The 15,085-nt window shown below is 36.5% G+C and overlaps 1 protein-coding gene and 1 long non-coding RNA gene across 2 annotated transcripts in view; one reads left to right on the top strand and one right to left on the bottom strand.

Annotated features, from left to right (window-relative positions):
* The window catches only part of MTHFD2L (methylenetetrahydrofolate dehydrogenase (NADP+ dependent) 2 like), a 142,255-nt gene that overhangs the window by 99,347 nt on the left and 27,823 nt on the right, over positions 1–15,085 (top strand). The gene's annotated exons all lie outside the window — the stretch shown is intronic.
* The window catches only part of LOC137764114 (uncharacterized), a 165,243-nt gene continuing 158,676 nt past the window's right edge, over positions 8,519–15,085 (bottom strand). Inside the window, exon 3 of the long non-coding RNA XR_011073915.1 lies at positions 8,519–9,295. This is a non-coding gene — a long non-coding RNA (uncharacterized lncRNA). The remainder of the gene's footprint in view (positions 9,296–15,085) is intronic.

The raw sequence follows: 15,085 nt of genomic DNA, 5'->3' as shown, positions 1-15,085 counted from the left end.
ATGAGCTGTTTGTAAACTTTGGAGATTAGTCCCTTGTCGGTTGCATCATTTGCAAATATTTTCTCCCATTCTGTGGGCTTTTAGTTTTGTTTGTTTGTTTTTTATTTTGGCCATGCCATATAGCTTGAGGGATTTCAGTTCTCTGACCAGGGATTGAACACAGGCCACGGCAGTGGAAGCGCTGAATCCTAACCAGTAGACCACCAGGGAACTCCCTGTCTTTTCATTTTGTTTATGGTTCCTTTGCTGTGCAAAAGCTTTTGAGTTTAATTAGGACAAATTTTTACAGAAGAATACTTACCTTTACCATATGTCTTGCTCTTTGATTTATGCCATGGACGTTATGCTGTGCTATTCCTTTGAAAAAAATGCTGATTGCCACTGGATTGTTTCAAACCCATACAGTTTGAAAAATAGTAGATTATAACATAATATATGCATGTACAGTAACTTTCTCTTTTTCCAGATGTTTTGTCCAGGATAATATATGAATAACTGGCATATCCTCAGTATGTATTGGATATTTTCTATGCAGCAGGCAATGTGCTAAGCACTTTATATACATTATTTTGTTCACCTCTCTAGCCATTCTTATGAAGTAACTATTATAATTATTCTAAATATATAGGTAAGAAAGCTAAGGCTTAGGCAGGTAATTCTTCAAGGTAACCCAGGCACTAAACTATAAAGCCTGAGTCTGAATCTGAGTCTTAGATATTGGCCAGGGAACAGAGGACGCTAGACAAGCACTTAAAATTTGCCATGGCTAGTATTTTTGTTATGGATAATTCTAAATATATAAGTTAGTAAAATAGTAATTTGATGTATCATACAATCTGCTAAGTTTAATGTTCTCTATATCCAGATTTGTACAGCAAGATTTCTAGAGCAATACGTTGTGTGGTAGATGAAGAAATACAGTTTGCCTAATTTGCACATATGGAGCCTTCATTATTTGTTTTTTTTTTTAGCAAGCAAAGCACTGTTAAATTGTCCTTCCAAAGTACTTAAACATGTTAGATTAAAGTCAGTTATTTATGCTTGCGATTCTGGTATTTGTAGATCTGATTTAATTCTAAAAACATTTCTGTTATTTGGTGGCCAGTTATCCAAACCACTGTATACTTAAGCATCTATTAAACACTTCCCTCTTTCCTGAGGTTGCCATGTAAGTACCAAGGCATGGTGGGGGTATTTAGTTCTCACTATTATGTTTCTAAATTGGTATCCAATAAGATATCCTTCACCTTATTTGGTCCTTGCCAACTATCTGCACAGACACTGGTCAATTTCTTTCTAGTGGCTTTATCACTCTGCTACAGGAAACTCTAAAAAAGTGTCTAAAGCATCTTCCTAGGCCCTCCTTGCATCCATTTAATTATTTGGAGCCATGACACCTCCTCAACTTCTACACAGGCTATGAGGAAAATGTCCCTTTGTTTTTGGATATCCCAAACTAATGCTGGATTTTTTGCCAGTTCTCCAAGACACAGCTCTAGGCAATTTGACGAGCAACCTGTCCTTGGGAACCTCTTAAGTCTAAGCTCTCATCACTTCTTCCAAATTTCCTGACTCTTCATATTTAGCACTCCCATTTTCTAGTTTGAGTCTCTCTACTCTTCCACGGGGGAGCAAAATTTGCCACCCCAAAATGTGTTTCTTTGGCATGAGGATTAATTTAGGTTGATTATTTTTAAGAAACAGAAGATTCAAGAAGTTTTTCTTGTTACCTCCTATTTAACTGCCTAAAAGAATTTAGTTGAAGGGCCTGTTCCCAGAATAGAGCTATCACCAGCAAAAAATAATGGGCTAGGTGTGATGGGGGAAACTTGGCAGGGCCTAGAGATCAGAGTCCAATCTGTCCCATCATCTGTGCATGGCCCAGCAAACATTTGTTTACCAAACATTTGTTTTTCCATCTCCATGTGAATTGCCTTTCTTTTCTTTGAAGTCCCAAACTCCCAGCATCCACTTTTGTCTTTAGCTGAAGATGGTATTTAAGTGAGGGGTTTTGCCATTTTGGTGAGTTACTCAGTTTTCCTGGGTCTCTCCCATGTATACAAGTTATTCAACTTTTGTGTGATTTACTTCTGCTAATCTGTCTCATGTAAATTTAATTCTTAGACCAGCCAGAAGAACTTAGAAGGGTAAAGGAAAATTTCTTCCTCCCCACCACTTCTAAAGTGCTAGTCTTTTGAAATCCAGGAGCCAGTGAGCAAATTCTTTCTTCTTGGCTTCTCTTTCTTGTCTGTGTCACTTCTCTGAGTCAATAAACACAGGTTGTCTTAGCTGATGCTTGAATACTTAAAGGAGGTGCATAGTGCAAGCCCTGACAGTTGGCTTTTCTTTTTATAATGCAAGTGCCTAAATTGTGGAATCATCCACTTCAAAGAGGCATCCACTTCAAAGATGGCTATCTTGAATAAACACATTGTCAGCCAGTAGATAAAGACCTGGGCTACCCATCCCCTCTTTAGACCTTAGAGATGTCTAAACAGACTTCTCTGTTTTAGAGATCTTGGTTGATTTTGATAACTGATGATTTGGGCTGCTTGTTTTCTCTCTTCCTGTGCTGTTAGTTCCCATTCTTATGTTTAAATTCACCAGTAAGGAGTGAGCCTTTGAAACACTAGATACGCCTCAACCCCAATAAAAAGCAGAACCCCAGTCCCATGCTCTCTCACTCTCTCTCTCTTTACCTGTGACCTTGCTCTGTGGCCCCAGGTGTGCCATGTAATTTCCAGGTCCTGTAATCAATAGGATTTTTTTTTTTAAAGTTTCTTGATGGTTATTGCTGAGAGCATCTTGCAATCATAATAAGAACCACCAGGGCAGGTCCAGCCACAACACTGGTTATTAATAGGCTGAGACCAGCAGGCAACAAGGTGGAAGAAGAGAAGGTCTAAGACTAAGTACAAAGGAAATAAGAGAATTATGAAAAAAGTTTGTATTTCCTAAATATCGGCCTCATTTGCATACATTATTTAGACTCTCTGGCCTTCGGGAGCTATATTTTTAAGCAAAAGGAATTGGACTCACTAGTTTTCAAACTGGACTCTTGGGAACCTAAGGAGCTGTTGACTGCCTGCAGAGCTCGCCCAACCCTATCTTCTCTTTTCAACTAGTACATCCGTCCTTGCTTTGATCATTTTACATACTGAGCTTGGTAAATGTTTTTCCTTTAAAGAAAGGGTGAAAAAATGTTTGAATCCCAGTCCATTTGTATGCTGTATATATATGCTCTGTATATAACCTGGTGATTGATAATGTAGACCCTTACCTATTGCCCCCACTGGCCTCCAACCTCCACCGATGCCCCAAATGCACCAGTGTCTATTTGAAGGGAACATAGTTTTGTTAATGGGAGGAAGAAAAGAGAAACATGCATCTTGCCCCAAAGGTCCACTGGACTTTGCAGAGAAAAGGTTCAAGGCAGAAGCTGAAAGAACTACTCAAGAGTGATCCTATGAATTTCTGAAAACAAAGGATTCCATACCCCTAAATGATCAAGTAGGGCACAGAGCAGGGCCCTGTTGGCCCTCAGCTCTGTAAGGAACTTAGTACTGGCCTGGCACCCCAAGGATTAGAAGCTTTGGAAGCAGCTAGAGATTGTCCTAGGTATAGACATTACTCTCATGACAGGCATCATAGTCAAACACGTATCAGATAGGAATCAAGGAAGCCAGAGAAAAAGGAGGGTATGTTCTGTGGTCATTGCCACTGACTCACTGGTTTATACACATTTCTTCAGGATTCCTAGAAGTAACAGGAGGACACTTTGGGGAAGACACTGAAGTACTATTACTACTAATGTTGGTTCTATTTAGCTAGGATGCATTTAGCCATCATATGACTGTCTCCAAAGTAAATACTGTTGAAGAAAGTTTTTCTAATCTAGACAGAAACATATACATTCATACAAATTCCACTGCAGTTACTCTTGTTATTTATGTGGTAGGACAACTTCCAGCTGAAGGAGTGATCCACCTGAAAAAGCATTTCCATGGTGTTACTTCTATATCTGAGCAAGAGTTCTGGTTTTGTTCCCAGCCTCACCTCTGACTCATCATTGTGAAACCAAGAAATCATTTAGCCTCTCAGTACCTCAGAATCTCCCTTCTGTGAACGAGGATAATGGGTAAACCTTCTCTTGCTTCACTGAATTGTTGTGAAGTTTAATTAGATAATGTTTGCACAGCCCTTTGAACTCTACTAATTAAATTGTTGTGTAAATATGGTGCTTCCTTTTATCAGGATGCCTTGACTGAGCCATTTCATAAAGAAAGATGACTACGATAGGACTCATAGGGAAAGGACTACTTTAAAAAAAAATTCATGTGAACTGAGTTCTGAGATTGTCAAAGAAGCATATGAAAACACCTAGTTGGCGTTCTAATTGATAAGAATAAGGATATAGCCTCTATGTGCTCAAGGGGTATTGGTTATACCTTCATATAAAAGGAAACTTAGCTCCTAAGGTCTAGAATAATGTCCTGTCTGTACTTTAAGTATTGATATTGTTTTTTAAATGTTATGTTTATTCGGTATATTTTGCTAAGACAACATTGGTGCTTTATTTCATATTTGTCACATAAGGAATCACAAAATAACAGATTTGCATTCACTTAATAAGAAATTCATAACCTTTGAAGTAATGTGATTCTGTGTAGATCATCCATTGGTTAGTTTACTTATCAGTCAAAGAGATTTCACCCACAACAGAGAAATCTTAGATGAATCATAAATCTTCTTACTAAATTTTCTGATGAGAATATTTTGCTCTAAAATAGTTATCCCAATTATTTTTGAAAAGCTGCATTAATAAAGACCTTTTTCTTCTGCTAGAAATAACTTCATAGATGGATTAATTGGCTTGGGGGAAAAAACCACAAGCTACCTCCATAAACTTGCCTTGGGCTTTAGTATATAATTTTATTTGTAAGCTAGAAATTTTTAAAAATTATTTTTAAAGGTTATACTCCATTTATTGTTATTGTAAAATATTGGCTATATTCCGTGTTGTACAGTATCCTTGTAGTTTGTTTTCTACGTAATAGTTTGTACCTCTTAATCCCCTATCCTTATATTGCCACTCCCCCCTTCCCTTTCCCCACTGGTAACCACTGGTTTGTTCTCTACGTCTGTGACTCTGCTTCTTTTCTGTTATATTCGCTAGTTTGTTGTCCTTTTTAGATTCCACATATAAATACAGTATCATACAGAATTTGCCTTCCTCTCTTGACATATTTCACTTAGCATAATACCTGCCAAGTCCATCCATGTTGCTGCAGATGGCAAAATTTCATTCTTTTTTATGGCTGAGTATTATTCCATTGTATGTATATGTGTGTGTGTGTGTATATATATATATATCTCACATCTTCTTTACCCATTCATCCGTTGATGGACACTTACGTTGCCTTCATATCTTGACAATTGTAAACGATGCTGCTATGAACATTGGGGTTTGTGTATCTTTTCAAATTGGTGTTTTGGGTTTTATTGGATATATGCCCTGGGGTGAAATTACTGAGTCATATGCTATTTCTATTTTTAGCTTTTTGAGAAACTTCCATTATGTTTTTCACAGTGGCTGCACCAATTTACATTCCCACCAACAGTGTACAAGCGTTCCCTTTTCTCCACATCCTCACCAACATTTGTTATTTGTGTTCTTTTTGATGACAGCCATTCTGACAGGTGTGAGGTGATATCTCACTGTGGTTTTGATTTGCATTTCCCTGATGTTTACTGATGTTGAGCATCTTTTCATATGTCTGTTGGCCATCTACATGCCCTTTTTGGAAAAATGTATATTCAGGTCTTCTGCCCATTTTTTTAACTGGGTTTTTTTTTTTTTTTTTTTTTTTTATGTTGAGTTGTACGAACTGTTTATGTGTGTTGGATATTAACCCCTTAACAGTCATATCATTTTCTCCCATTCAGTAGGTTGTCTTTTGTTTTGTCAGTGGTTTCCTTTACTGTGCAAAAGTTTTTAAGTTTAAAATTAGGTCCCATTTTTAAATTTTTGCTTATATTTTCTTTGCTTTAGGAGACAGATCAAAAAAATATTGCTATGATTTATGTCAAAGAGTGTTCTTTCTGCCTATGCCCTCTAGGAGTTTTATGGTTTCTGATCTTACATTTAGATCTTTAGTCCATTTTTTAATTGAAGTCTTTAATCCATTTTGAGTTTATTTTTGTATACAATGTTAGAGAATGTTCTAATTTCATTCTTTTACATGTAGCTGTCCAGTTTTTCCAGCATCACTTATTGAAGAGACTGTCTTCTCCATTTGTACATTCTTGCCTCCTTTGTCATAGATTAATTAACCATAAATGCATGGGTTTATTTCTGGGCTGTCTATTCTGTTCATTGATCTGTGTCTGTTTTTGTGCCAACACTATGCTGTTTTGATTACTGTAGCTTTGTAGTGTAGTCTGAAATCTGGGAAGGTGATTCCTCCAGCTCTGTTCTTTCTCAAGATTGTTTTTGCTATTTGAGGTAAAGCTAGAAATTTTTAATGATGATATTACAAGTGTGACAACTAAATTTCATATGTTACTGAATATTCTAGAATATAGAGAGTTTTGAAAATTACTAAATATCAAGGTGGGAGTTTGCAACAGCAAATGTTTCTGTAAAATCTAATAGCTATTTTATTGTACTTGTAATGTTTTTTATTACCTATGTACTTGAGGACTATATCTGCTGATGGACCAGCATAACATAAAATTACTTTGAACTGTTAGAAACTTCAAATTCAGTTTTGTTTTTTTTTTAAAGATTATTTATTTATTTATTTATGGCTGTGTTGGGTCTTCGTTTCTGTGCGAGGGCTTTCTCTAGTTGCGGCAAGCGGGGGCCACTCTTCATCGCGGTGCGTGGGCCTCTCACTATCGCGGCCTCCCTTGTTGCGGAGCACAGGCTCCAGACGCGCAGGCTCAGTAATTGTGGCTCACGGGCCCAGTTGCTCCGCAGCATGTGGGATCTTCCCAGACCAGGGCTCGAACCCGTGTCCCCTGCGTTGGCAGGCAGATTCTCAACCACTGCGCCACCAGGGAAGCCCTCAAATTCAGTTTTGATTCACATCTTCTGAAATATGTGTTCTGCCCCAAATCTTCATCTGAATGATAAGAATATAATTACAGGGAAATTTCAGATTCTTTAGGTCCTGGCAGAGGATTTGGAAAAAGTATGAAGGTGTCTTAGTAAACTCCTGGGTATAACAGCCCAGGTATGTATATTGTTGATATTTACAGACGGCAAATAAGTATTGATTATTATGATCTAAAGGGACACTAAAGAAAACAAAATACAGATTTAAAGCTGAAACACATTGTCTCAGGAAGCACAAAGATAAAATAGAATTTGAGGTGGCTACTACAGGGAACCAGGGAATGAATATTCTATTTATGGCTCTAAAATTCTGCATGAGTCTATATCCTCAATGCATTGGTGTTTTTAACTAGGAGGACAAAAGTTTTAAGAACTAGTCCATTTCGTATTAGTTTTAGTCTATCTTTAGCTTGTGCTTTAGGAGAGTATTATGTATGTTTAGATAGAGGTTCAGCCCTATTAACGCTGCCGATATCATAGAAGTGTTACCCACAAAAACTCTGACACCTCTTTGAGATCTTCAATTTGGGCTTGATTTAGACACAGTAAATCTAAGTCAGTATTCAAATTAGCTGTGACCTCATTATGAATAGGGAGTCCTCGGGGATTTTCAGGAAAGAGACCATCAAGAAATCATTTAATCTGCTGATTATTCCATTTTCAGTATACATCTCTCCCTATCAAGTTAACAATGTGGGGTCACAGAGGAGGCAACATTGCACCTCTGCTCTGGGACAGGACGTGCGGGATGTCTGACGACTCTTAGACACTCACTACTCAAGTGGTTTGTTTACTCCAAGGGAAATGTTGAATTAAATAACAAAGTTTAAGACTAATAAAGTAGCGCCCAGGTCATGCAAAAGGTTGTCCTTTAACACTGTGAGAAATTTCTCCTTGTGAATTTTTAGGGATAAAATGAGGGATTCAATCTCTTCCTTACCCTATTGTGAATATTTCTAATGAGGAATAAGGACAGTATTTCTCTTTGTGGCTTATTTTATTACTCTTAAAATTCTCTATATTGAGCTAAAATCTATTCCCTTCCTTTGTCCCTTCATTCTTCCTTCTGAAAATATATAAAGTAAATCTACTCCCTATTCAGTTTAACACACTGGAGACACTGCCGCAATTACTGGGTTTTGATTGTTTTTAGTTTTTTGGGTTTTTTTCCCCTGAGATAGGCAGCCTGAGTTTATTCAGCCATTCCTCTATTTCAGAGATATTCAGCGTGTGGACCAGTACTGACCCATGACTGTTTCTTACCCTCTGGGAACTATAATTATAGGTCCACAACAAGATAAGGATCTGTGGCAGAATATAAGTCAACATACTGCTGCCTTCATTGAAAAAGTCTTGCTATGAAAAAATAAAGCTAGCTGAATTCAACAGCTTGTTTAGTGATATAGTTGCTTTACATTGTGGCACAAGCTTTTTCATCTTATCGAAGACTGATGGTAAACAGTTGAACCAGTTAGTTTGATAGCACTGGCTCCATATGACATGATTTCTAGATCCATTCTAATCGTTCTTCTCTAGATCAGCCTCTAGAATACAACCAACATTTCCAGAGAGAATCGGCTGAAAATATAGTGGAAAACATTACATCCCTGTATCTGGACACTATTTGTCTTAGCATAGCCTAATAGTTTTTAATGAGTTTTCAATCAAGTAAAGCAACTGATCAGAATTATACATGTAACCCCTTTCTAATTCTTATTGCTGTTTATTGTCCATATTCCAAAGTGGCTACCTACTAGCTATTCTATCCAATTTTGTGTCATTTGCTAATATGGGCTATGCAGCTTTAGCTGTGTAAAAAACAAAAACAAAAAAACCAAACTCAGTCACTTTAAACAACTGCCTTTTTAAAAAACTTTCTCATGAGTCTGGTTCAGCTGGTCAATTATGGTGACCTTGGCTCATTTCTTCTGACCTTGACTTGGCTTGTTCAAGCATCTGCCTTCAGCTGGTGGTTGGCTAGTTGACTGGTCGAAAATGGCCTCCACTGAAACAACTCAGCTCTCTTCACAGGATTTAAACCTGCCAGTTGGCTAGCTTGTACTTGTTCTCATGGCTGTGACAGGGTTCCAAAAAAGACAGGAAGCACACAAGACCTCTGTAAGGATCAGTCCCATCTCTGCCGTAAAGTAGAGCAGGGAAAGGTGGAAAATGGACCTGGAGGAAGACAAAGATAAAGCAAACATTATAATGCCAGTGTGTTCTTCGAAGTTCTTCATACAAAATTTGAAAATGGCACTGAAAAATACTTTTCATGGAAGACCTCAATAGACCTTTTTAACGGATGCATTGATAAACCATTTCAGAATAGGTGATTTAAACAGTCATGACTGTACCAATGAGAGCTTTTATACAGCCCAGATTTTTCCATGTTAATAGGGGTTCAGTGAAAAATTCTGTCAAAAGTGATGCTGCAATTCAGAAATCATCATAGTTTTCTGAACATAAATGATCATCACTGCATTATTTATAATAGCAAAATATTGGAAAGAGTGCAGGAATGAATGACTTATGGTAATTTATATAATAAATTATTTCATGTAATTTTTAAATTTCAAATAATTGATAAAATAGGAAAAAGCTCACAATTTAATTTTAATGCAAAGTGGTAAGATATACAGTGAAGCATGGTGCAAACCAAATTACAGGATTTTATATCTAATGTAGAAATATTTTGAAATCGTAGAAAGAAATACAATAAAAATATACTTCTTATCTTTGGATGGCAAGATTATAGTGATTTTTGTTTCACTCTTAAACTTTTAAATATTTTTCAGATTTTCTGCAATGGACATGTGTAACATAATCATCAGAAAAAAATGCGTTCAGTTTTTTTCCATTTTGTAATATTCCTGGGAATTAAAATCAAGCTCACATTTCCCTCTTTTCTGAAAATTGTGCATTTGACCATTCCCAGTTGATATTTTCTGAGATATTGTATTTAACAATTCTAATTAGGAGGGAGATTTGGATCTTTCTCAAAAGCACAGTAGCTGGATTTTAATAACTATTTCATCAACATTTTGATCTTAAAAATATTTCCTGCAGTTATAATCAATTATGGTTTCTTTTTCTATTGAATGCCAAGAAGAAACAGGATTTTATGACTATCTTTAGAGCAATACTCAATATCGATGCTAGAACTGGTAAAAAGGAAGAAGTTCTATGGGATAGGATAGGAAAGCAAGAGAAAAAATATATCTCAAACACTGATGCCTTCCTGGTTGTATCATTACGTGGCTGAGGAACCTATCAGCTAGCTACATCTATTTTGGCACTGTTTCTTTATAGCCTTTCAATTCTTACTAGCAGTAAAAATCATATGCCACAAGGTGACATTTAAACCATCTGGAATGTGTAAATGAATATTCAGATGCTAGAAGAAAGTGTCGGCTGACACAACAACAGGTAACCCTTTTCCAGCAAGGGATGTAGCAAGTGAAAGTGAGTAAATCACCTACCAGACACAGTGTCCACCAGAGGCATGCTGGTGGAGTAAAGATGGACACAAATTCTTTGATTTGTGGCAAGAATGAAATGGCATCTCCATCCCTCCTTTTATTTTTTTTTTTATTTTTTAATTTTTTTTCTGAAACATTTATATTAACATATTTCCATACAAATACAAATATAAGATTTTTAGAAATTTCATATAATGTCTGAAACATTTATATTAACATATTTCCATACATATTTCCATACACATACAAATATAAGATTTTTAGAAATTTCATGTAATGTCTGAAACATTTATATTAACATATTTCCATACAAATAACCCAATGAAAGTTTAGTATTAGTTGTTTTGTTTGTTTGTTTTTTTATACTGCAGGTTCTCATTAGGCATCAATTTTATACACATCAGTGTATACATGTCAATCCCAATCGCCCAATTCAGCACACCACCATCCCCACCCCACCGCGGTTTTCCCTTTTGGTGTCCATACGTTTGTTCTCTACATTTGTGTTTCAACTTCTGCCCTGCAAACCGGTTCATCTGTACCATTTTTCTAGGTTCCACATACATGCATTAATATACGATATTTGTTTTTCTCTTTCTGACTTACTTCACTCTGTATGACAGTCTCTAGATCCATCCACTTCTCAACAAACGACTCAATTTCTTTCCTTTTTATGGCTGAGTAATATTCCATTGTATATATGTACCACATCTTCTTTATCCATTCGTCTGTTGATGGGCATTTAGGTTGCTTCCATGACCTGGCTATTGTAAATAGTGCTGCAATGAACATACGGGTGCATGTGTCTTTTTGAATTACGGTTTTCTCTGGGTATATGCCCCGTAGTGGGATTGCTGGGTCATATGGTAATTCTATTTTTAGTTTTTTAAGGAACCTCCATATTGTTCTCCATAGTGGCTGTATCAATTTACATTCCCACCAACAGTGCAAGAGGGTTCCCTTTTCTCCACACCCTCTCCAGCATTTGTTGTTTGTAGATTTTATGATGCCCATTCTAACAGGAGTGAGGTGATAGCTCATTGTAGTTTTGATTTGCATTTCTCTCATAATTAGTGATGTTGAGCAGCTTTTCATGTGCCTCGTGGCCATCTGTATGTCTTCTTTGGAGAAATGTCTATTTAGGTCTTCTGCCCATTTTTGGATTGGGGTGTTTGTTTCTTTAATATTGAGCTGAATGAGCTGTTTATATATTTTGGAGATTAATCCTTTGTCCGTTGATTCGTTTGCAAATATTTTCTCCCATTCTGAGGGCTGTCTTTTCGTCTTGTTTATGGTTTCCTTTGCTGTGCAAAAGCTTGGAAGTTTCATTAGGTCCCATTTGTTTATTTTTGTTTTTATTTCCATTACTCTAGGAGGTGGATCAAAAAAGAGCTTGCTGTGATTTATGTCAAAGAGTGTTCTTCCTATGTTTTCCTCTAAGAGTTTTATAGTGTCCAGTCTTATATTTAGGTCTCTAATCCACTTTGAGTTTATTTTTGTGTATGGTGTTAGGGAGTATTCTAATTTCATTCTTTTACATGTAGCTGTCCAGTTTTCCCAGCACCACTTATTGAAGAGACTGTCTTTTCTCCATTGTATATCTTTGCCTCCTTTGTCATAGATTAGTTGACCATAGGTGCGTGGGTTAATCTCTGGGCTTTCTATCTTGTTCCATTGATCTACGTTTCTGTTTTTGTGCCAGTACCATATTTTTTCTTGATTAGTGTAGCTTTGTAGTATAGTCTGAAGTCAGGGAGTCTGATTCCTCCAGCTCCATATTTTTGCCTCAAGACTGCTTTCGCTATTCGGGGTCTTTTGTGTCTCCATACAAATTTTAAGATGATTTGTTCTAGCTCTGTAAAAAATGCCATTGGTAATTTGATAGGGATTGCATTGAATCTGTAGATTGCTTTGGGTAGTATACTCATTTTCATAATGTTGATTCTTCCAATCCAAGAACATGGTATATCTCTCCATCTGTTGGTATCATCTTTAATTTCTTTCATCAGTGTCTTATAGTTTTCTGCATTCAGGTCTTTTGTCTCCCTAGGTAGGTTTATTCCTAGGTATTTTATTCTTTTTGTTGCAATGGTAAATGGGAGTGTTTCCATAATTTCTCTTTCAGATTTTTCATCATTAGTGTATAGGAATGCAAGAGATTTCTGTGCATTAATTTTGCATCCTGCAACTTTACCATATTCATTAATTAGCTCTAGCAGTTTTCTGGTGGCAGTTTTAGGATTCTCTATGTATAGTATCATGTCATCCGCAAACAGTGACAGTTTTACTTCTTCTTTTCCAATTTGGATTCCTTTTATTTCTTTTTCTTCTCTGATTGCCGTGGCTAGGACTTCCAGAACTATGTTGAATAATAGTGGTGAGAGTGGACATCCTTGTCTCGTTCCTGATCTTAGAGGAAGTGCTTTCAGTTTTTCACCATTGAGAATGATGTTTGCTGTGGGTTTGTCATATATGGCCTTTATTATGTTGAGGTAGGTTCCCTCTACGCCCACTTTCTGGAGAGTTTTTATTATAAATGGGTATTGAATTTTGTCAAAAGCTTTTTCTGCATCTATTGAGATGATCATATGGTTTTTATTCTTCAATTTGTTAATATGGTGTATCACATTGATTGATTTGCGTATATTGAAGAATCCTTGCATCCCTGGGATAAATCCCACTTGATCGTGGTGTATGATCCTTTTAATGTGTTGTTGCACTCTGTTTGCTAGTATTTTGTTGAGGATTTTTGCATCTATATTCATCAGTGATATTGGTCTGTAATTTTCTTTTTTTGTAGTGTCTTTGTCTGGTTTTGGTATCAGGGTGATGGTGGCCTCATAGAATGAGTTTGGGAGTGTTCCTTCCTCTGCAATTTTTTGGAAGAGTTTGAGAAGGATAGGTGTTAGCTCTTCTCTAAATGTTTGATAGAATTCACCTGTGAAGCCATCTGGTCCTGGACTTTTGTTTGTTGGAAGATTTTTAATCACAGTTTCAATTTCATTACTTGTGATTGGTCTCTTCATATTTTCTGTTTCTTCCTGGTTCAGTCTTGGAAGGTTATACCTTTCTAAAAATTTATCCATTTCTTCCAGGTTGTCCATTTTATTGGCATAAAGTTGCTTGTAGTAGTCTCTTAGGATGCTTTGTATTTCTGCGGTGTCTGTTGTAACTTCTCCTTTTTCATTTCTGATTTTATTGATTTGAGTCCTCTCCCTCTTTTTCTTGATGAGTCTGGCTAATGGCTTATCAATTTTGTTTATCTTCTCAAAGAACCAACTGTTAGTTTTATTGATCTTTGCTATTGTTTTCTTTGTTTCTATTTCATTTATTTCTGCTCTGATCTTTATGATTTCTTTCCTTCTGCTAACTTCGGGTTTTGTTTGTTCTTCTTTCTCTAGTTTCTTTAGGTGTAAGGTTAGATTGTTTACTTGAGATTTTTCTTGTTTCTTGAGGTAGGCTTGTATAGCTATAAACTTCCCTCTTAGAACTGCTTTTGCTGCATCCCATAGGTTTTGGGTCGTCGTGTTTTCATTGTCATTTGTCTCTAGGTATTTTTTGATTTCCTCTTTGATTTCTTCAGTGATCTCTTGGTTATTTAGTAACGTATTGTTAAGCCTCCATGTGTTTGTCTTTTTTACGTTTTTTGCCCTGTAATTCATTTCTAATCTCATAGCGTTGTGGTCAGAAAAGATGCTTGATATGATTTCAATTTTCTTAAATTTACTGAGGCTTGATTTGTGACCCAAGATGTGATCTATCCTGGAGAATGTTCCGTGCGCACTTGAGAAGAACGTGTAATCTGCTGTTTTTGGATGGAATGTCCTATATATATCAATTAAATCTATCTGGTCTATTGTGTCATTTAAAGCTTCTGTTTCCTTATTTATTTTCATTTTGGATGATCTGTCCATTGGTGTAAGTGAGGTGTTAAAGTCCCCCATTATGATTGTGTTACTGTCAATTTCCTCTTTTAGAGCTGTTAGCAGTTGCCTTATGTATTGAGGTGCTCCTATGTTGGGTGCATATATATTTATAATTGTTATATCTTCTTCTTGGATTGATCCCTTGATCATTATGTAGTGTCCTTCCTTGTCTCTTGTAACATTCTTTATTTTAAAATCTATTTTATCTGATATGAGTATAGCTACTCCAGCTTTGTTTTGATTTCCATTTGCATGGAATATCTTTTTCCATCCCCTCACTTTCAGTCTGTATGTGTCCCTAGGTCTAAAGTGGGTCTCTTGTAGACAGCATATATATGGGTCTTGTTTTTGTAGCCATTCAGCCAGTCTATGTCTTTTGGTTGGGGCATTTAATCCATTCACGTTTAAGGTAATTATCGATATGTATGTTCCTATGACCATTTTCTTAATTGTTTTGGGTTTGTTTTTGTAGGTCCTTTTCTTCTCTTGTGTTTCCCACTTAGAGAAGTTCCTTTAGCATTTGTTGTAGAGCTGGTTTGGTGGTGCTGAATTCTCTTAGC

Source organism: Eschrichtius robustus, chromosome 4, assembly GCF_028021215.1.
Source record: "Eschrichtius robustus isolate mEscRob2 chromosome 4, mEscRob2.pri, whole genome shotgun sequence".
Taxonomy (NCBI): domain Eukaryota; kingdom Metazoa; phylum Chordata; class Mammalia; order Artiodactyla; family Eschrichtiidae; genus Eschrichtius; species Eschrichtius robustus.
Note: the sequence above shows the minus strand (reverse complement) of the source record. Positions and strands in the feature narration are given on the sequence as shown.